This window comes from Somniosus microcephalus, chromosome 4, assembly GCF_052327205.1.
Source record: "Somniosus microcephalus isolate GS21.2 chromosome 4, FLI_Smic_1.0, whole genome shotgun sequence".
Classification (NCBI taxonomy): Eukaryota; Metazoa; Chordata; class Chondrichthyes; order Squaliformes; family Somniosidae; genus Somniosus; species Somniosus microcephalus.
Window position 1 is genome coordinate 59396934 of NC_140990.1, and position 23863 is coordinate 59420796.

Here is a 23863-nt window from a genome sequence, read left to right on the forward strand (position 1 = left end):
GAGTGCAGCGAAGATTCACCAGACTGATACCTGGGATGGCAGGAATGACGTATGAGGAGAGATTGGGTCGATTGGGCTTATACTCGCTGGAGTTTAGAAGAATGAGAGGGGATCTCATTGAAACTTATAAAATTCTAACAGGACTGGACACACTGGATGCAGGAAGGATGTTCCCGATGGTCAGGGAGTCCAGAACCAGGGGTCACAGTCTAAGGATAAGGAGTAAGCCATTTAGGACAGAGATGAGGAGGAATTTCTTCACCCAGAGAGTGGTGAACCTGTGGAATTCTCTACCACAGAAGGCAGTGGAGGCCAATTCATTAAATATATTCAAGAAGGAGTTGGATATATTTCTTAAGGCTAAAGGGATCAAGGGATATGGGGAGAAGGCAGGGACAGGGTACCGAAATTGGATGATCAGCCATGATCTCATTGAATGGCGGAGCAAGCTCGAGGGGCCGAATGGCCTGCTCCTGCTCCTATCTTCTATGTTTCTATGAACCCCAGGACCAGGCCCCTATAGGGAATAGGTATGCAGATCAAGCCGCAAAACTAGCTGCGGAAGAAATGCAACCAGAGGACGCGTTCAAAAACAAAATAAATATGGTCATGATAGTCAGTGGGGTACAGGAAGTGAATGTAATGGAGCTACAAGAAAATACTGGTCAAGAGGAAAAGGAGAAATGGAGACAAGCTGGCGCGCAATTACAAGATGGAATTTGGAAATGGGGCCCACGTAACCAGGTGGTGGCACCGGAATGTTGTAGACAACAACTGATGGCGCTATACCATGGTGTAACACATACTGGCAGAAGTAACATGTTGCACCTACTGACACAGTACTGGTGGTGGCCAAAGATTGGTCGGGAAGTAGCGAAATATTGCCACCGCTGTATAATATGTGCAAGAATAATGTAGGATAGAGATGTAGAGTTAGAGTAGCAAACCAACCCAGGCCCCAAGGACCCTGGGAAAACTTACAAATTGACTTTACCAGCCCCTTAGCGCAGGACCGGGGGAAGAAATATTGCCTGGCAACAATTGGCCAATTTACCAGGTGGGTAGAAGCCTTTACCACCCGAGACTTGTAGTGTATGTGCCTTTAAGAGCCCCATGTGTACTGTAATGCCGGCAATGGCCACTCGGGCTATATAAGCCTGTATATTGTGTTGTATCAGTTAGTTCCCCTCTGGACTTTGTTTAGTAAACACCTATGAAACCAACTCCTGTCTTCAGTGTCTCTATCAACACACAGACACAACAGTGGCGACGAATTGGAAACGGGCTTACCTGCAATTCGGCAGCACCTGAAGGACATCGATTCCTCTGGCGTCCAAAGTTGAAGAAAAATCATGAAAAAGAAAAAGCTGTGGTTTCACCAGCTAGCCAAGCTGGTGGCAGGTACTACAATAATCCTTCCTGGGCGTCGGGCTGGGGCTCCAGCGGCTGGCTCTACAGCTGGGCCAAGCAGCGAAAGCGGGGGCAAGCAGTAACAGATGGGGAGGGAGCACTCGAGAGACGGCCGGCGCTGCAAGCAGGTCAGTGTTCAGACCTAGAGAGAGAGTCCGGCGGGAACAAGTCTCCAACTGTAAATAAATAAATAAAAAGAACGGAAACCGCGGGAAGCAGCGTTGTCATCGGCAGCATCGGCGGGGAATCGCGGGAAGCGCCATATCTTTTCTGCAGAAAAGAAAGAAAAGCGCGGGAAGCGCCATTTTATTTCTAGGATGCCTAAGTCTGGCAATATTGATGCTTTTGATAACGAGATAAAGGATTGGACCACATATGTGGAAAGAGTGGAGGTATATTGCACCGCAAATGGAATAGAAGATGAAAAAAAAGCTTCAGTACTGCTAAATCTAATGGGCGCAAAGACATACGGGCTGTTACGAAATTTAATCACTGCAGCCAAACCAAAGGACAAGAATTTTAAAGATATTGTTGATACCCTACAGGAGCACTTAAACCCAACACCGCTGCTGATAGTGGAACGATTCAAATTCTTCAAGAGAAATCAACGCAAGAATGAAAGTAACGCTGATTACCTCACCGAATTAAGAAAGCTATTCAGACACTGCCAATTCGGGGCAGGACTAGCAGATTATCTTCCAGACAAATTCGTCTGCGGTCTCTTAAGTGAAGGAACACAGAAAAGGCTGCTTTCTGAAAAAGATTTAACACTGGACAAGGCTTTCAGTATGGCTGTATCATACGAAGCAGCCGCAAGAGGAGCTGCAGAGATACAACAAAAGACACAGGACTTCGGCACCCATGAAATGACACAGGGTTTCGAGAAATGTTATCACTGCGGCAGATCCACCCATGACCAGAGGGACTGCTGGTTCAAGGACAAAGCATGCAGGCAATGCGGAAAGATTGGACACATTGCACGGGTATGCCGATCTGGACAAAAAAAATCCACAGACAGGAAAAAAAAAAATCAATAAAGAAAAGTACAGAAAGGTACAAATGATGACGGACAGTAGCTCCGAAGACCAGAAGAGCGATAATGACTCTGAAAACAAGAGACTAAACTGTCTCAAATTACATAATGTAATTGCCAAAGAAGATTACCAGACCATTTGGGTTACCCTCACAATAGAGCTAGATACAGGATCAGCTCTGACCGTCATAAATTGACGGGATTACGAGCGGCTATTTCCGCATATACCTTTAAAAGACACATCCATTATCTTGAAAACATATACAGGGCAGAAAGTATACCCCAAAGGAAAAATAAGGGTGCCTGTTGTATACAACGGCAAGGAAATACAAAAGTTGTATTTATACATTCTACAAGATGGTGGTCCACCGCTGTTGGGACGTGAATGGATCAGGAAAATACGTTTAGACTGGCACTCCATTCAGGCACTGACGGTGACCAGTAAGAAAAAAAACGATGAGGACGTCATACCTGAACGATTAAAAGACATCTTGGCCAACGCCAAAGAAGTGTTTCAAGAGAAACTAGGAACCTTGAAAGGCATCACCGCCTCAATAAAAGTGGAAGATGCAGCAATTCCCAAGTTTTTTAAGGCAAGACCGGTGCCATACGCAATTCGTCCAGCAGTCGAGGCAGAGCTGGAGAATTTGGAAAAGGCAGGCGTATTATCCAAAATAGATTGGAGCGAGTGGGCAACACCCATCATCCCAGTCATGAAGAAAGCATTGAATAATGATAAATCTGAAGAACAGAGAAAAATTCGCATCTGTGGAGACTTCAAGGTGACTGTAAACCCGGTCCTTCACACGGTACAGTATCCTCTTCCGAGGATAGAGGATATTTTCGCCTCACTATCCGGAGGAAAACGTTTCACCAAAATTGACTTGGCACAGGCATATCTACAGATGGAGGTTGAAGAGGCCTCTAAAAAATATCTCACGATAAATACACACAAAGGTCTGTACCAGTACAATCGACTGGTTTTCGGAGTAGCATCCGCTCCAGCTATCTGGCAAAGAGCTATGGAGCAAGTCCTCCAAGGGATTCCGGGGACTCAATGCTACCTAGACGACATCCTTGTAACAGGGGAAAACGACAACGAGCACCTTGCCAATTTGGAGCAGGTGCTCACTAGGCTGAGAGAACGGGGCCTACGAGCAAATCGCCCCAAGTGCGAATTTTTCCAAAATCAAATATCATATTGTGGCCACATAATTAATAAGGAAGGGTTGCATAAGTCACCTGAAAAAATTGAAGCGGTCATAAAAGCCCCAGCACCTGAAAATGTTTCACAATTAAGGTCGTTCCTGGGATTAATAAATTACTATCATAAATTTTTACCGAACTTATCAACTCTTCTACACCCTCTTAATGAACTGCTACAAACAGGAGTAATTTGGAAATGGAGCGAACACTGTAAACGTGCCTTCCATAAATGCAAAGACTTAATCATGTCCAAAGAAGTTTTGGCTCATTACAACCCATCACTGCCAATCAGACTGGCGTGCGATGCATCCCCTTACGGTGTAGGAGCAGTATTATTGCATAAATTCCCTGATGGCTCGGAACGGCCGATAGCTTTTGCGTCATGCTCATTGAACTCAGCTGAGCGTAACTATGCCCAAATCGACAGGGAAGCACTCAGCCTGGTATGGGGAGTGAAGAAATTCAGCCATTACTTACACGGACAAAAATTTACCTTGTTGACTGACCATCAACCCCTCATCTCCATATTCAACCCTAAAAAGGGTGTTCCCATTATGACAGCGCAAAGGCTACAGAGGTAGTCCCTTTTTCTAGGGGCACACCAATACAACATAGAATACAAAGGATCAAAACAGCATGGGAATGCTGACGGGTTATCGCGCCTACCGTTGCCAACGGTAGAAGAAGCACCTACCGTAGACCCAGTGGAGATTTTCCACTCTACCATAGTCGAATGTCTACCAGTAACAAATTCTACCATTGAAAGGGAAACTAGAAATGACCCGACTCTCTCACGAGTCTATGATTTAACAGTGAAGGGATGGCCAGCACATGGTGAACCACTGTTGCCAGCATTCTCGCAAAGAAGAGAACAGCTGTCAGTGTGCCGAAGAACCTTGATGTGTGGATCCAGAGTGGTGATTCCACCCAAACTCCAGGATAAAGTTCTAAAGGAGCTTCACGAGGGGCATCTGGGTGGAGTGAAAATGAAGAACCTAGCCAGGGCGTTTGTATGGTGGCCAGGTATCGATGGAGACATCAAAGAAATGACCAAGAGCTGCCTAGGATGCCAGAAGGTCCAAAACGCTCCACCCCAAGCCCCTCTACATCCATGGGAGTGGCCCTCATCTCCCTGGCAAAGGGTACACATCGACTTTGCTGGTCCATTTATGGACTCAATGTTCTTAATCGCGGTTGATGCACACTCCAAGTGGCCGGAGGTAATAAAGATGTCCTCCACCACCACAGAAAAAACCATCACAGTATTAAGGACCATATTTGCCAGGAATGGGCTGCCGGAACAGATCTGTTCTGATAATGGACCGCAATTTGTGTCCGAAGAATTCAGGAAGTTCTTAAAAAACAATGGGGTTAAGCACTACACGTCCGCCCCATACCATCCCGTCACCAATGGATTGGCTGAAAGGTTTGTCCAGACCTTCAAGAAGGCCATAAAGGCCATGGGTAATGAAGACATAAAACTTCAGCACAAGGTGGATAACTTCTTGTTCGCATACAGGAATGCCACACATATGGTTACAAACCAAACTCCCGCCATGATGTTCTTCAATAGAAGCCTAAGGTGCCGGCTGGATTTGATCAAGCCCAACATCAGAAGGGACGTGGACAACCGGCAATTTCAAGGCATGAATGAAAGGCCAACTAGAACCTTCCAGATAGGTCAACAAGTTTTGGCCCGGGGCTACCGTACCGAGAAATGGCAGCCTGGAACTATCTGCACACGACTAGGACTGCTGATGTATACCGTGGACATTGGAGAAAGCATAATAAGGCACCATGCTGACCAAATCATAGTCATCCGAAAAGGGACAACCTACACCACAACTCTATACGCCTAACGATGAAGTGGAGATACCCATATCTACCTCTGATCCGGTGATACTGGAACCCGATGAACCCGACACTGGCATTCAAGCCGAATCAGCCTTGCCAAAAGAACCTACTACACCACCAGAAACACCACCGAGACGTTATCCGGACCGAGTCAGGAAGCCTCCAGAGAGACTGACTTATAATTAATTAACTGCAGCAATGTGTAGATTATTTTTCTTGTAACATGTAATTAATAATTACTTAAAATATTATGTACTGGTTGGCTAAAAGGGGAGGAATTGTAGTGTATGTGCCTTTAAGAGCCCCATGTGTACTGTAATGCCGGTAATGGCCACTCGGGCTATATAAACCTGTATATTGTGTTGTATCAGTTAGTTCCCCTCCAGACTTTGTTTAGTAAACACCTATGAAACCAACTCCTGTCTTCAGTGTCTCTATCAACACACAGACACAACAAGACTGCTCTGCAAAACCAGTTGCACTAATATTGGCTACCGAGGTTATACCCCGTTGGGGAGTGCCTCTGCAAATTGACTCAGACAACGGCACTCATTTCACCAGCAAAATAATGAAAGAAATCTGTAAGCTGCTACATGTGACACAAAAATATCACATACCATATCACCCCCAGAGCTCGGGGATGGTAGAAAGAATGAATAAGACACTGAAAAACGCGCTGACAAAAGCCATCCAAGAAACAGGGAAGGGATGGTCGGAATTATTACCCAGCTTACTAATGAGGTTGCGAGCCACCCCAGGACGAATGACCGGACTGATCCCCTATGAATTAATGACAGGACGAGCTATGAGACTACCAGAGGATTTGGCTGGAGGGGTGGGAGAAACAGGACCAGTACAAGATAGATTAAGGCGATACTTAGTACAAATAAATCAGGAGGTACAAGCACTAAATAAAGTAGTAAGGAACCAACAACAGATTATAGATCTAGAAAGGCAGAATGCTGAACTTAAACCAGACGAGTTACCCAGAATAGGTCAACAAGTAATGACGCAAGTTATTGGAAGAAAGGGAATGGGGCCCGTTGGATGGGGCCATGCACTGTATTAATGACAAGTGATACGTGTGTTTGTCTACGGGAACCGACGGGTATGTGATGGAAGCAATGGACCCAGGTGAAACCATTTAACACTAAAGACCCCCATTCTACCCTTTCCTCTAGGGGAAAGAGCTCGGAAGACGACCAGACCTCTGTTTAAATTACAGATAAACATGGATCCAGTCGACCCTTTATATCAGAGGGTCCGTCTCGGGGAGAAGAAACTCTCCCGGTTTACCCTTACACCCGAGAACTCATTTTTAATGTGGAAGCAAGTCATCCTCGGTTCCGAGGGACTGCCTAAGAAGAAAGAAGAAGATATAATTGGAGTAAGACTTCTTTACTCCTGTACTCAAATCCTCTTGTAATGAAGGCCAGCATACCATTTGCCTTCTTAACTGCCTTTCACGACCACCGGGCGTCCCAAAGCGCTTTACAGCCAATGAAGTACTTTTGAAGTGTAGTCACTGTTGTAATGTGGGAAACGCGGCAGCCAATTTGCGCACAGCAAGCTCCCACAAACAGCAATGTGATAATGACCAGATAATCTGTTTTTTCGTCATGTTGGTTGAGGGATAAATATTGGGCTCAAAACACCGAGGATAACTTCTTCGAAATAGTACCATGGGATCTTTTACATCCACCTGACAGGGCAGATGGGGGCCTCGGTTTAACGTCTCATCCGTAGGACGGCACCTCTGACAGTGCAGCGCTCCTTCATTACTGCCCCTCCGACAGTGCGGCGCTCCCTGAGCACTGACCCTCCGACAATGTGGCTCTTCCGCAGTACTGCCCCTCCGATGGAGCAGCGCTCCCTCAGTACTGCCCCTCCGCCAGTGCGGCACTCCCTCAGCACCGCCCCTCCGACAGTGCGGCACTCCCTCAGCACCGCCCCTCCGACAGTGCGGCACTCCCTCAGCACCGCTCCTCCGACAGTGCGGCGCTCCCTCAGTACTGCCCCTCTGACAGTGCGGCACTCCCTCAGTACTGCCCCTCCGACAGTGCGGCACTCCCTCAGTACTGCCCCTCCGACAGTGCAGCGCCCCCTCAGTACTGCCCCACCGACAGTGCGGCGCTCCCTCAGCACCGCACTGGAGTGTCACCCTCGCTTTATGTGCTCAAGTCCCTGGAGCGGGATTTGAACCCACAACCTTCTGACTCTGCTATCCACTGAGCCACAGCTGACTCCAGTCTTTTACACCGTTTCATCATAACTTCCTTGCTTTGGCACTGTACGCCTCTCCTAAAGAAGGGGAGTTATGAAGAATTGTTAAACAGTTTTTTTTGCAGAGTGACCAAGGCTGTGTGTAGGAAACAATTTTGCATTTGAAAGAAGCTTGTATTGTGAAGCTTCTGCCCCTTTGCCAGGCCCGCTGCCTGCGACCCCTCTCCCAGATTCCAGCCCCAGCTCTGTGCTTCTTCTTATCGTGTCCACGGACAGTCTATACATAGCCCAGCCAGAACGGGACACATTTTTGCGCCTTGTTGGATTCGGCAAGATCTGCAACAGTGCAGAGTTCCTCTAACAATGGGCATTGCAGGAGATGTTGCAGTCTGTGCCTCAGTTCCACATTCAGAAGTTGTCGGGCTGGTTGAATATCCCCATTTGCTTAGTGTAATGAAATCTGTTTGTCTTGATCCTGTATTCGTTTGGCACTCATGTATATTACCCTCCCCCACTGTGTATAGTTTCACTTCCTCTTTCCCGACTAACCTGGGAGGTTCCAGGTCTTGACTCTTGGCTCTGCCCCTGACTTCTCTTACATAAAGATCCCAGGATCTGTATGACTCATTCCTGTGAACCAGTCGGCGTGTTGAGATGTTAGCTCTGATCTTAGTGATTAAAAGCCAACTTGTTTAAGTCTATAACTTCTAGTTTTGTGGTTATTGAAGGCCCATCAATTTTAATCACTAAAGAATACTAGGATGGATGGACTCCTAAAACCAGAGCGTCTGGACTTGGATCCACATTCTGCTGAAGCATCAAATCAATTTGGACACTGGCTCAAATGCTTCAAACTCTTCGCGGGGGCCTCATCTGCTAGCAAGGTAGATAAACTGAGTCTACTGACTACTCGCGTAAGTCATCGGATTTATTCGTTCATCCGGGACGCCACCTCTTACACGGAGGCCATCACTATCCTGAAGGCCCAATACCAGAGGCCGGTAAACGAAGTGTACACCAGACATCTGCTGGCTACACGCAGGCAGCGACCAGAGGAATCAATGGACGATTTCTTACAGGTCTGGTCCGGGACTGTAACTGCAAGGCCGTGACGGCCAACGCGTACTCTGATGAATTGGTCCGTGATTCCTTCATCACGGGCCTCAAATCGAATTATATCCGGCAGAGACTGCTGGAGAAGGAGGTCCTGGACTTAAAAAAGGCAGTGGCCACTGCGCAATCGCTGGACGTGGCCCAGAAAAACTCTGACTCTTATTCTTCCGGCCATGTGGCCCTCACCGCCTCGTGCGCGCCGAGGGGGCCGCCATCTTGGAATCAGCCATCTTCCCCATCCAGGTCTCAGACCAGCTCTACGCCGCCGGAGTCCCCACACAGAAGTTCACCCAGGAGTCCTACTACAGCGGCAATGTCTCGAGGCCCGAAATGCTACTTCTGCAGCCAGGCCAAGCACCCCAGACAACGATGCCCAGCGAAGGATGCTACATGCTTCAAATGTAAGAAAAAGGGGCATTTTAGCAAAGTCTGCAGGGGGAATCCGATTTCCAACTCCGTCACCGCCTCATGCGTGCCGTGCGGGCTGCCATCTTGGGATCCGCCATCTTTTCCCGACTCAACGGCCGCCCAGGGCCCAACAGTGGCTTCGATCACGGTGAATCAATCCAGGCCACACCCGTTGACAAAATCCATGATGGACATATAGGTAAACGGGAATTTAACGAAATGTTTAATTGACTGTGGGAGTACCGAGAGTTTTATCCACCCTAGCCTGGTACGGTGGCACTCATTAACGGTAACCCCTACAAGGAGCAGAATTGCTATGGCTGCTAAGCCCCACACTTTGGACATTTTGGGCTACTGTGTGGTAACACTGACTGTAAAAGGCACGGACTACAAGGATTTTAAACTCCTCGTGATGCCAGAACTCTGTGTTAATGTAATCTTGGGCCTGGACTTCCAGTGCCACCACGAAAGTGTCACGCTAGCATATGGCGGCTCCCAGCCACCACTCACAGTCTGTGGCCTATCAACCTTAAAAATCAGCCCGCCCTCTTTATTCGCTAATCTCGCTCCGAACTGTAGGCCCATAGCGACCAAAAGTAGACGGTACAGTCTGGAAGACAGACACTTTATCAAGGCGGAAGTGGACAGACTCCTGCGGGAAGGCATTATTGAATGCAGTACCAGCCCGTGGCGTGCCCAAGTAGTCATAGTTAAAAATAGCGAAAAGAAACAGATGGTAATTGACTACAGCCAGACTGTTAATATTTATACCCAGCTGGACGCCTACCCTTTACCCCGCATATCAGAAATGGTCAACCAGATTGCGCAATACCGAGTCTTCTCGACTATCGACCTCAAATCCGCGTATCACCAGCTCCCCATTAGAACGGAGGACCGCCCATATACCGCCTTCAAGGCGAACGGGCGCCTCTACCATTTTCTCAGAGTGCCCTTCGGGGTAACAAATGGGGTCTCGGTCTTCCAACGTGAGATGGACCGCATGGTTGACGAGAATAAACTACAAGCTACCTACCCCTATCTGGACAATGTCACTATCTGCGGGCACAACCAGCAAGACCACGATCTAAATCTTGCGAGATTTTTAAAAACTGCCCTAAAGCTGAATCTAACCTACAACAAAGACAAATGTGTCTTCAACACAACCCGTCTCTGTATCCTCAGCTGTGTGGTAGAAGATGGGGTAATTGGACCGGACCCTGACCGATTACGCTCCCTAAAGGAACTGCCCCTGCCACACAACCCCAAAGCTTTAAAAAGGTGCCTGGGATTTTTTTTGTATTATGCCCAATGGGTGCCCAATTACTCTGATAAGGCCCGACCCCTCATTAAATCGACGTCCTTCCCACTATCAGCTGAAGCTCGGGAGGCTTTCACCAGTATTAAACAGGACATTGAAAGGGCTGCAGTGTGTGCAGTGGACGAATGCATTGCCTTTCAAGTCAAAAGCGATGCGTCAGACTTTGCCTTAGCTGCGACCCTCAATCAGGCTGGGAGACCTGTGGCCTTCTTCTCCCGAAACCTTCAGGGACCTGAAATCAGGCACTCTTCTGTCGAGAAGGAGGCACAGGCTATAGTGGAGGCAGTGCGGCACTGGAGACACTACCTAGCCGGCAAACGTTTCACCCTGCTCACCAACCAGTGGTCGGTGGCTTTCATGTTTAATAACAAAGGGGGAAAATCAAGAATGACAAAATACTCAGGTGGAGGATCGAACTATCCACGTTCGACTATGATATTATGGACAGGCTGGGAGCCCTTAATGAACCCCCAGACGCCCTATCGCGGGGAATGTGTGCCAGCATTCATACGGACAAATTACAGGGTCTCCACAACGACCTCTGTCACCCAGGGGTCACCCGACTATACCATTTTATAAAGTCCCGCAATCTGCCCCACTCCATCGAGGAGGTCAGGGCAATGACCAGAGCCTGCCGCATCTGTGCGGAATGCAAGCCTTGTTTCTACAGGCCTGACCGTGCACACCTTATCAAAGCCACACGGCCATTCGAGCGCCTAAGTCTGGACTTCACGGGACCCCTTCCCTCTGCCGACCGTAACGTATACTTCCTCAATATCATTGATGAATATTCCCGCTTCCCCTTCGCCATTCCCTGCCCAGACATGACCAGTGCCACGGTCATCAAGTGTCTCTGTAATCTATTCTGCATGTTTGGCATGCCGAACTACATACACAGCGATAGGGGGACGTCATTCATGAGTGACGAGCTGCGCCAGTTCTTGCTCTCGAAGGGGATAGCCACTAGCAGAACCACTAGCTACAACCCCCGGGGTAATGGGCAAGTGGAAAGGGAGAATGCTACTGTTTGGAAGGCTGTCATGTTAGCCTTAAAGTCAAAAGGCCTTCCGACCTCCCGCTGGCAGGAAGTCCTCCCAGACGTGCTCCACTCCATAAGGTCTCTGTTATGTACTGCCACTAACGCTACCCCCCACGAAAAGATGTTCATTTTCCCCCGGAAATCCACCTCGGGCATATCTCTACCCACGTGGCTGATGTCTCCGGGGACAGTACTATTGCGGAAGCACGTGAGAGGCCATAAAACGGACCCCCTTGTGGAAAAGGTACAGCTCCTCCATGCAAACCCTCAGTACGCCTATATCGAATACGCTGACGGGCGAGAGGACACTGTTTCCATAAAAGACCTCGCTCCCTCGGGGAGCGGAGAGAACGATGGGAGACTACCCGATGAAGACCTACACTACAAAGAGACAGGACGCCCAGAGGTATCAATACCCAACATTAACCTGGAGGACACTGCAGATAACCTGGAAGACACTGCGGAGGCCCGGACAGCGGAGGAACCAGAATCCACTCCCCTAGAGGCACCCCAACCGGCTTTGCGCCGATCACTGAGAACTGCAAAACCTCCTGACAGACTCACTTATACCAACTTTTAAGAAACATCACCCTAATGGACTAAATCTATAGAAGGGGTGAATGTAATGAAATCTGTTTGTCTTGATCCTGTATTCGTTTTGCACTCATGTATATTACCCTCCCCCACTGTGTATAGTTTCACTTCCTCTTTCCCGACTAACCTGGGAGGTTCCAGGTCTTGGCTCTTGGCTCTGCCCCTGACTTCTCTTACATAAAGATCCCAGGATCTGTATGACTCATTCCTGTGAACCAGTTGGCGTGCTGAGATGTTAGCTCTGATCTTAGTGATTAAAAGCCAACTTGTTTAAGTCTATAACTTCTAGTTTTGTGGTTATTGAAGGCCCATCACTTCGTGACACCTTTGAGCAACCTACACCGGTCCTAAGTCTGTTAAGGCACTTCCAGATTGCCCAGTTGCAATTAGCTCCTGGGGGAAGGCTTTCATCAGGTAAAATTTCCATCGCTAGGGGTTGTTCAAGACTGGCGAGCCGGTCTTTCCACAAGGCGATGTGATCTGTGCTGACTGAGCTGCTCTCACCTGGGGACAGTGCGTCACAATCGGCCCCAGCACTCCTGAGCTGGAATGGAGGCCCCGCCCCCTTGCCACGCCGCCATTGGTTGGAGGACCAGGCCACCCAGTTCAGTCCACCCACCTCAGTCCTATTGGTCAGAGCTTCCATCAGTCACAGGCCGGGCCGGCCTCCATCCCTGAATGGCCTCTTCCTGTGATGACGTCACAATCAGGACCCAGCCTCAGCGCCGGGGTGGTAGGTCCCGCCCCCAGCCGCGCTGCCATTGGTTGGAGGACCAGGCCACCCAGTTCAGTCCTCCCAGCTCAGCCCTCTTCCAATTGGTTAGCGCTCCCGTCAGTCAGAATCACATTGCTCCGGCTCACTCACCACCCCCGCGCGGCTCAATCCGCTCCGTTCGGCGTCCGCGGAGGTCCCGCCCGCCCGACACTCAGGTTTGGTTTTTCTCGTCTTTTACTTTATAATCTCGCTCTCCACTGCCCTCCTCACCTCGATTTAAATCGATTCCCCAACACTTTACTTTACCAGGCCGCTGATTCCGCCTCTTTCCCAGCCCCGGCCTTCCGTTTGCTCCCCGGAGGCCCCGCACAGGCGCACTGGCAGCCTCGTGTTATGCTGGGGCCGAATAAGCATGCGCGGCCCCGCCTCTCCACATTTAAAGGGACACCCACCCCCTCCACATTTAAAGGGACACCCACCCCCTCCACATTTAAAGGGACACCCACCCTCTCCACATTTAAAGGGACTCCCTCCCCCTCCACATTTAAAGGGACTCCCTCCCCCTCCACATTTAAAGGGACTCCCTCCCCTCCACATTTAAAGAGACACCCACCCCCTCCACATTTAAAGGGACACACACCCCCTCCACATTTAAAGGGACATCCACCCCCTCCAGAATTAAAGGGACTCCCTCCCCCCCTCTCATGTCCTCTACTGTGGAGGAGGAATTCCTGGAGTGTTTACGGGATGGTTTCCTGGACCAATATGTCTAGGAACCAACCAGAGATCAGGCCATCTTAGACTGGGTATTATGTAACGAGAAAGGATTAATTAGCAATCTTGTTGTACGAGGCCCCTTGGGTCGGAGTGATCATAATATGATCGAATTCTTCATTAAGATGGAGAATTAAGTTGTTGACTCAGAGACTCGGGTCCTAAATTTAAATAAAGGAAACTACGATGTTCTGAGGAGCGAGTTGGGTAGGATTGATTGGGGAATGTCACTCACAGGGTTGATGGTGGATAGGCAATGGCAAACATTCAAAGACAGCATGGATGCACTACAGAATTTGTTCATCCCAGTTTGACATAAAAATAAAACAAAAAAGGTGACTCAACCATGGCTAACAAGGGAAATTAGGGATAGCATAAGATCCAAGGAGAGGACATATAAATTGTCCAGAAAAAGCAGTAAACCTGAGGATTGGGAGCAGTTTAGGATTCAACAAAGGAGGACGAAGGGATTAATTAAGAAGGGGAAAATAGAATATGAGAGTAAGCTTTCAGGGAACATAAAAACTGACTGTAAAAGCTTTTATAGATATGTGAAGAGAAAAAGAACATAAGAAGTAGGAGCAGGAGTAGGCAATACGGCCCCGCTCCGCCATTCAATAGGAACATGGCTGATCCGAACCTAGACTCACGTCCACTTCCCTGCCCGCTCCTCGTAACCCCTAATTCCCTTATCAGGTAGGAAACTGTCAATCTCCATTTTAAATGTATTTAATGTCGCAGCTTCCACAGCTATCTGAGGTAGCAAATTCCATAGATTTACCACCCTCTGAGTGAAGAAGTTTCTCCTCATCTCAGTTTTGAAACGGCAGCCCCTTATTCTAAGATTATGCCCCCTAGTTCTAGTCTCACCCATCAGTGGAAACATTCTCCCCGCATCCACCCGATCAAGCCCCCTCACAATCTTATATGTTTCGATAAGATCGCTTCTCATTCTTCTGAATTCCAATGAGTCGAGGCCCAACCTACTCAACCTTTCCTCATAAGTCAACCCCCTCATCTCCGGAATCAACCGAGTGAACCTTCTCTGAACTGCCTCGAGAGCAAGTATATATTTTCTTAAATATGGAAACCAAAACTGTACACAATATTCCAGGTGTGGCCTCACCAGTACCCTGTATAACTGAAGCAAGACTTCCCTGCTTTTATACTCCATCCCCCTTGCAATAAAAGCCAAGATTCCATTGGCCTTCCTGATCACCTGCTGCACCTGCATACTAATCTTCTGTGTTTCATGCACCAGGACCCCCAGATCCCTTTGTACTGTAGCACTTTGCAGTTTCTCTCCATTTAGATAATAACTTGCTCTTTGATTTTTTCTGCCAAAGTGCATAACCTCACACTTTTCAACATTATATTCCATCTGCCAAATTTCTGCCCACTCACTTAGCCTGTCTATGTCCTTTTGCAGGTTTTTTATGTCCTCCTCACTCACTGCTTTCCCTCCCATCTTTGTATCGTCGGCAAACTTGGATATGTTGCACTCGGTCCCCTCTTCCAAATCGTTAATATAGATTGTAAAGAGTTGGGTTCCCAGCACTGACCCCTGTGGAACACCACTAGTCACTGATTGCCAACCCGAGAATGAACCATTTATCCCAACTCTCTGTTTTCTGTCAGATAGCCAATCTTCCACCCATGCCAATATATTACCCCAATCCCGTGACTTTTTATCTTGTGCAGTAATCTTTTGTGTGGCACCTTGTCAAATGCCTTTTGGAAGTCCAAATACACCACATCCACTGGTTCCCCTTTATCCACCCTGTTTGTTACATCCTCAAAGAATTCGAGCAAATTTGTCAAACATGACTTCTCCTTTATAAAACCATGCTGACTCTGTCCGATTAAATTATGCTTATCCAAATGTCCTGTTACTGCTTCCTTAATAATGGACTCCAACATTTTACCAACCACAGATGTTAGGCTAACTGGTCAATAGTTTCCAGCCTTTTGTCTACCTCCCTTTTTAAGTAAGTGCGTTACATTAGCAGTTTTCCAATCTGCTGGGACCTTGCCTGAATCCAGGGAGTTTTGGAAAATTACCACCAATGCATCCGCAATCCCCACCGCTACCTCTCTCAAGACCCTAGGATGTAAGCCATCAGGCCCAGGGGATTTATCCGCCTTAAGTCCCATTATCTTACCAAGTACCATCTCCTTAGTGATTTTAATCGTGTTTAGCTCCTCCCCCCCCATAGCCCCCTGTTTGCCCAGTGTTGGGATATATTTAGTGTCATCTACTGTAAAGACTGACAAAGTCAACATGGATTTACAAAAGGTTAATCATGCTTGACTAATCTACTGGAATTCTTTGAGAATGTAACTGGTAAAATAGATAAGGGAGAACCAGTGGATGTGGTGTATTTGGACTTTCAGAAGGCTTTCGATAAGGTCCCACATAAGAGATTAGCGTGCAAAATTAAGGCACATGGGATTGGGGGCAACGTATTGACTTGGATAGAGAACTGGTTGGCGGACAGAAAGCAAAGAGTTGGAATAAACGGGTCGTTTTCCGAGTGGCAGGCAGTGACTAGTGGGGTACCGCAAGGATCGGTCCTAGGACCCCAGCTGTTCACAATATATATTAATGAGCTGGACGAGGGAATTGGATGTAATATCTCCAAATTTGCAGACGACACAAAGCTGGGTGGGAGGGTATGCTGTGAGGAGGATGTCGTGAAACTCCAGTACGATTTGGACAGGTTGGGTGATTGGGCAGAAACATGGCAAATGCACTATAATATGGATAAATGTGAGGTTATCCACTTTGGTGGCAAAAACAGGAAGGCAGATTCTTATTTGAATGGCAATAGATTGGGAGAAGGGGAAGTGCAAAGAGACCTGGGCGTTCTTGTGCACCAGTCGCTGAACGTAAGCATGCAGGTGCAGCAGGCAGTTAAGAAGGCAAATGGCATGTTGGCCTTTGTAGCAAGAGGGTTCGAGTACAGGAACAAGGATGTCTGGCTACAGTTGTACAGGGCCTTGGTGAGACCGCACCTTGAGTATTGTGTGCAGTTTTGGTCGCCTTACCTGAGGAAGGACGTTCTTGCCATGGACGGAGTGCAGCGAAGATTCACCAGGCTGATACCTGGGATGGCAGGAATCACGTATGAGGAGAGATTGTGTCGATTGGGCTTATACTCACTGGAGTTTAGAAGATTGAGGGGGGATCTCATCGAAACCTATAAAATTCTGTCAGGCCTGGACAGACTAGATGCAGGAAGGATGTTTCTGATGGCCGGGGAGTCCAGAACCAGGGGTCATAGTCTAAGGATAAGGGGTAAGCCATTTAGGACTGAAATGAGGAGGAATTTCTTCACCCAGAGAGTGGTGAACCTGTGGAATTCTCTGCCACAGAGGGCGGTGGAGGCCAATTCATTAAATATATTCAAGAAAGAGTTGGATATATTTCTTAAGGCTAAAGGGATCAAGGGATATGGGGAGAAGGCAGGGACAGGGTACTGAATTTGGATGATCAGCCATGATCTCATTGAATGGCGGAGCAGGCTCGAAGGGCCGAATGGCCTACTCCTGCTCCTATCTTCTATGTTTCTATGTTATTTGTTCAGCGTTTTTGCCATCTCCATGTTCCCCACTACTAATTTCCCGGTCTCGTCCTCTAACGGACCAACATTCACTTTAGCCACCCTTTTTCTTTTTATATAACTGTAGAAACTCTTGCTATCTGTTTTTATATTTTTTGCTAGTTTACTTTCATAATCTATCTTCCCTTTCTTAATTAATCTTTTAGTTATTCTTTGCTGGCTTTTAAATGCTTCCCAATCTTCTATCCTCCCACTAGATTTGGCTACTTTATATGCCCTTGTTTTCAGTTGGATACTATCCTTTATTATTTTACTTAGCCACGGATGGCTGTCTTTTCTTTTACGCCCCTTTTTCCTCAGTGGAATATATTTTTCTTGAATGTTGTGAAATATCTCCTTGAATGTACACCACTGCTCATGTACTGTCTTACACCTTAATCTATTATCCCCGTCCACTTTAGTCAACTCTGCTCTCATACCTTCATAATCTCCTTTATTTAAGCTTAGTACGCTGGTTTGAGATCCAACTCTCTCACCCTCCAACTGAATTTGGAATTCAACCGTCTTATGGTCACTCATTCCAAGGGGATCCTTTACTAGGACATTTTTTTATTAATCCTGTCTCATTACACAGGACCAGATCTAAGATTGCCTGCCCCCTGGTTGGTTCAGTAACATACTGCTCAAGGAACCCATCCCTAATGCACTCTATGAACTCTTCCTCAAGGCTGCCCTGCCCAATTTGATCTGTCCAGTCAATATGAAAGGTAAAATCTCCCATGATTATAGCTGTTCCCTTATTACAAGCCCCAACTATTTCCTGATTTATACTCCGACCAATAGAGTTGCAACTGTTAGGAGGCCTATAGACTACGCCCACTAGTGACTTTTTCCCCTTATTATTCCTTATTTCCACCCAAACCGTTTCACTATCCTGATCCTTTGACCCAATATCATTTCTCACTATTGCAATGATTCCATCCTTTATTAACACAGCCACCCCACCTCCTTTTCCATCCTGTCTGTCCTTCCTAATTGTCAAATACCCCTGGATGTTTAGTTCCCAGTCATGGTCACCCTGCAGCCATGTCTCCGTAATGGCCACCAGATCATACCCATGTGTAGTTATTTGTACCATCAACTTGTCTATTTTGTTACGAATGCTGCGTGCATTCAGATAAAGAACTTTTAAATATGTTTTGTGACAATTTATTCCTGCTTTTACCCCCTTTACTACTTTACCTTTATCTTTATATATTCTGTCCCTTCCTGACACGCTCTGGTTTTTAATTCCCCCACTGCTACCTTGCTCTATTGCCTTCTCCGCTGACATTTTTATTTTTCGCTCTCTTGAAACCTCCCCCCCACTAATTAGTTTAAAGCCCTCTCCACAGCCCTAGTTATTCGATTCGCCAGGATTCTAGACACAGCACTGGCCAAGTGAAGTCCATCCCAACAGAAGAGCTCTCTCCTGTCCCAGTACTGGTGCCAGTGTCCCAAGAAGCAAAACCCATTTCTCCCACACCAGTCTTTGAGCCACGCATTTAACTCTCTGATTTTATTTACCCTAGCCAAATTTGCTCGTGAGGGCAGGTACAGCACGGGTTAGATACAGAGTAAAGCTCCCTCTACACTGTCCCATCAAACACTCCCAGGGCAGGTACAGCACGGGTTAGATACAGAGCAAAGATCCCTCTACACTGTCCCATCAAACACTCCCGGGGCAGCTACAGCACGGGTTAGATACAGAGTAAAGCTCCCTCTACACTGTCCCATCAAACACTCCCAGGGCAGGTACAGCACGGGTTAGATACAGAGTAAAGCTCCCTCTACACTGTCCCATCAAACACTCCCAGGGCAAGTACAGCATGGGTTAGATACAGAGTAAAGCGCACTCTACACTGTCCCATCAAACACTCCCAGGGCAGGTACAGCATGGGTTAGATACAGAGTAAAGCTCCCTCTACACTGTCCCATCAAACACTCCCAGGGCAGGTACAGCACGGGTTAGATACAGAGTAAAACTTCCTGTACACTGTCCCATCAAACACTCCCAGGGCAGGTACAGCACGGGTTAGATACAGAGTAAAGATCCCTCTACACTGTCCCATCAAACACTCCCGGGGCAGCTACAGCACGGGTTAGATACAGAGTAAAGCTCCCTCTACACTGTCCCATCAAACACTCCCAGGGCAGGTACAGCACGGGTTAGATACAGAGTAAAGCTCCCTCTACACAGTCCCATCAAACAGTCCCAGGACAGGTACAGCACGGGTTAGATACAGAGTGTCAGCTGTGGCTCAGGCGGCAGCACTCTCCCCTCTGAGTCAGAAGGTTGTGGGTTGAAGTCCCACTCCAGAGACTCGAGTCTAAAACTCTGTGCTGCCCCTCCAGTGCAGTGCTGAGGGAGTGAAGCCCAGTGCAGAGTAAAGTTCCCTCTGCACTACTCCACTAACATGCCTGAGCCCCAAACTCAGAAGAGCGCCCTCTGCTGCATTCCACTTGTCTCAGCAGCGGGAGAAGCAGGCGGCGGAAGTCCCGCCCCTCGGACACCCCGATTGGTTGGAGGATCCGCCGCCACTTCAGTCCTCCGAGCTCCGACCGCTCTCTCCCTATTGGTAGGAGCTCACGTCAGTCACCGCCGTAGAGTTGATCATGTGCCCCAGTCCAACTCCCTGCAGAAGACAAGGGGCTGCGGTGCTCAATCCGCTCCGCTCAGTGCCGGGAGGGCGCTGGGACGGTGCGGTTTGTATTTTCTTTTTATTTATCTCCCCGCCCGCGCTTCTCTCCGCTATATATAAAAAAATCCTCATAAAACTCACTTTCCACCGGTGATCCGGACTCTCAGACGGGGTGTGTGCTGAGCATGCGCGGTGCGGGCCGGGCACCTGTGGAGCAGGAGAGGGCGGGGCCATGGGGCGCATGCGCGGTGTCAGCCACAACTCAGCGCGGCGGCCGGAGCGCTTTCTGGAGCGCGGGGACTTGTGGGGATTGCAGCCGCCATTACTTTTGATCCTTTCAACCAACCTGTGCAGCAGCTGGGGCCTGAAAATCAGCTTAACTGCCCCTGGGCTGGAAAAGGGAGACATGAGGCAACATTCTCTCTCTTACTCCCTTTCTCAACTCATTTTACAGGGTTTTAGAAGTGGAGCATTTACAGACAGGAAGCTCAGACCAAACATCACCTCAAGATCTGACAGAGTCGCTCGATTCATCAGGACCTGAATATCATCAGCCTTTTTACGTGGAAGGAGAGAGCAGTGATCGCAGCGTAGACAAACCGCACACGTGTTCTGTGTGTGGACTCGCCTTCAGTCGATTGCCGGTCTTGATGAGTCACATGCACCGTCACACTGGGGAGAAACTGGGTAAAGGTGGGGACAACGGGAAGAGCTTCAGTTCCCCATCTGTGTTGGAAGTTCATCGGCGCAGTCAAACCAGGGACAGTCCATTCACCTGCTCCGTGTGTGGGAAGGGATTCACTCAGACATCCGGACTGCAGACACACCAGCTTGTTCACACTGATCAGAGACCTTTTAAATGTTCTGACTGTGGGAAGAGGTTTAAAAGCTCCATGGGGCTGAAGAGACACCAGCGAGTTCACACTGGGGAGAGGCCGTTCACCTGCTCCGAGTGCGGGAAGCGATTCAGTCGTTCTTCCTGCCTACTGACGCACCAGTGGGTTCACACTGAAGAGGCTGTTCAGCTGCTCCATCTGTGGGAAAAGATTCGGTGCTTCATCCACCCTGCGGAGACACCGACGGGTTCACACTGGGGAGAGCCCCTTCACATGCTCCGTGTATGGGAAGGGATTCATTCAGTCCTCCAACATGCGGACACACCAGCGAGCTCACACTGGAGAGAGTCCGTTCACCTGCTCGGTGTGTGGGAAGGGTTTCAGTGATTCATCCAACCTGCGTGCACACCAGAGAATTCACACTGGAGAGAGGCCGTTCACCTGCTCGGTGTGTGGGAAGGGATTCAGTGATTCGTCCAACCTGCGTGCACACCAGAAGATTCACACTGATGAGAGACCCTTTAAGTGCTCTGACTGTGGAAAGAGGTTTATAAGCAGTGGAAACCTGAAGTTACACCAGCGCCATCACGCTGCAGTTAGGCCGTTCGTCTGCTCCGTGTGTGGGAAAGGATTCGCTCTGTCATCAGAACAGCTGTCCCATCAGCGAGCTCACACTGACCAGAAACCCTTTAAGTGTTCTGACTGTGGGAAAAGCTTCAAAAGCTCCAATAGCCTGCTGAGACACCAGCAAGTTCACAATGTTCTGTAGCGCAGGGCCCTGTGGACAGCTGGGAAACCATGATCATGGAATGGATGAATGTTTTATAAATTCTTGTACTGCTGTTTAATCTTTAAGACTGCTGTGCTGATGATTCCCTTCATCTGACTGTTCATGGTGTTCCATAGAATGTACAGCACAGAAACAGGCCATTCGGCCCAACTGGTCCAAGCCAGTGTTTATGCCCCACACCCACCCTACTTCAATTAACCCGATCAACACATCCTCCCATTCCTTTCTCATGTGGCTTCTCCTTACATGCATCTATGCTGTTCCCCTCAACTACTCCCTGTGGTAGCGAGTTTCACATTCTCACCATTCTTTGGGTAAAGAAGTTTCTTCTGAATTCCCTCCTGGATTTATTCATGACCATTTTATATTGATGGCCCCATATATATGATGAGATTCTGTTAAGCTGACCAGTATGTGTACTTTGTCTTTTTCTGATGAATGAAACATTACTGAGCCCCTGTACCCGTGTTATGGGATAAAGTGCCAGACAAGTGAAGGCACAACGTCTGGGTTTGAATCTAATAATAACCTCATGGACCGTATAGGTGTGATAACCAGACGGGCTTGTGGTTATAGTCTGGTCACAGATGGACTAAATTCCCTGAATTAGCAGGAGTTCAGGAGGCGGTCAACAGACGGGTCCAAACAATCTCATTTCCTGAGCGGTAACCAAGCTTGTGTATAAGAACAGGCCACTTAAGCCGTTGTCAGTTGGAACAGACTCGAGAAGATCGCGCGCGAATCCATTGTACTTCTATTCTCCAGATTGAGGGAATTATCACCCGATCTGTGCTATGCAGCGCTCTTAATAAAGCCTGGAGAGACAATTTGTGTTCTTGTGAGCTTGATTACCTGGTGTCCGAAACCCTAGGACTCCCACTCATTAGGGTCAACCTCAGTGTGTGGAAAGGGATTCCCTGGTGTATCCCACCCGCTGACACACCAGAGTGTCCACATTGTGACTGCGGTGGTTCGATTCCACTGTTTCCGATGCCTTTAATCACATCCAGGACTGAACCATGTTAATTCAGGCAACTGGGGCTTGTTAATGTTAAAACCCCAATAACTGGGCTGGATTTAAAGATTATTCCCTGCTCTCTCAGCACTAGTGAGCAGAGAGAAGCTGATGTTACAGAATCATAGAGCACAGTAGGATGCCTTTCGGCCCATCGTGCTGATGCCGGCTCTCTGATAGAGTGATGCAATTAGTCCCACTGCCCTGCTCTTTCCCCACAGCCCTGCAAATTTCTGCTTTTAGTATATATCCAATTCCCTTTTGAAAGTTACTATTGAATCTGCTTCCACCTCCCATTCAGGCAGTGCATTCCAGATCATCACAATTCGCTGTGAAAAAAAGTCTCCTCATTTCCTCTCTAGATTCTTTTGCCAATGATCTGAAATCTGTGTCCTCTCGTTACCGACCCTCCTGCCACTGACAACAGCTTCTCCTTGTTTGCTCGATTAAAACCCCTCCATAATTTTGAGCACCTCGATCACAGCTCCACTTAACCGTCTCTGCTCCAAGTTATATTGTCAGTGTTTTGTGAATTTTTGCTGTGATCGAGGTGCTGGATGTCCGTGCCTGGGGAATGGGACATTCTATCCTCATGAGCACCAAGTGTCAGCATCCAGCAATCTCTGGTGAGGGACTGTCTTTTTAAACTGCCTCACTTGAGCTTTTTGACTCCCTGATTTCATTATTAAACATTTCAGAGTTTTTGCAGAGTGACCAAGGCTGAACAGATAAATGTGAGGTATTACATTTTGGTAGGAAGAATGGGGAAGTCACTTATCACTTGGAGGGTGCGGGTCTAGGTGGGGTAGAGGAACAAAGGGATCTCGGAGTACAAATACACAAATTACTAAAAGTTGCGACACAGGTTAGCAAGGCCATAAAAAAAGCAAACCAAGCACTAGGGTTTATTTCTAGAGGTATTGAATTGAAAAGTAGGGAAGTTATGCTAAACCTGTATCGAACCTTGGTTAGACCACACGTAGAGTACTGCGTGCAGTTCTGGTCGCCATATTATAAAAAGGATATAGAGGCACTGGAGAGGGTGCAGAGAAGATTTACAAGGATGATACCAGAAATGCGAGGGTATACATATCAGGAAAGGATGAACAGGCTGGGTCTCTTTTCTTGAAAAAAGAAGGCTGAGGGGGGACCTAATAGAGGTCTTTAAAATTATGAAAAATTTTGATAGAGTGGATAAAGAGAGAATGTTTCCACTTGTGGGGAAGAGCATAACTAGAGGCCATCAATATAAGATAGTCACCAAGAAATCCAATAGGGAATTCAGGAGAAA

The 23863-nt window shown here is 47.9% G+C and overlaps 1 pseudogene; it reads left to right on the forward strand.

The window, feature by feature from the left end:
- Nucleotides 1-22031, forward strand: part of LOC147119002 (uncharacterized) — a 69552-nt pseudogene extending 47521 nt beyond the window's left edge.
- Nucleotides 22032-23863: the final 1832 nt, after the last annotated feature.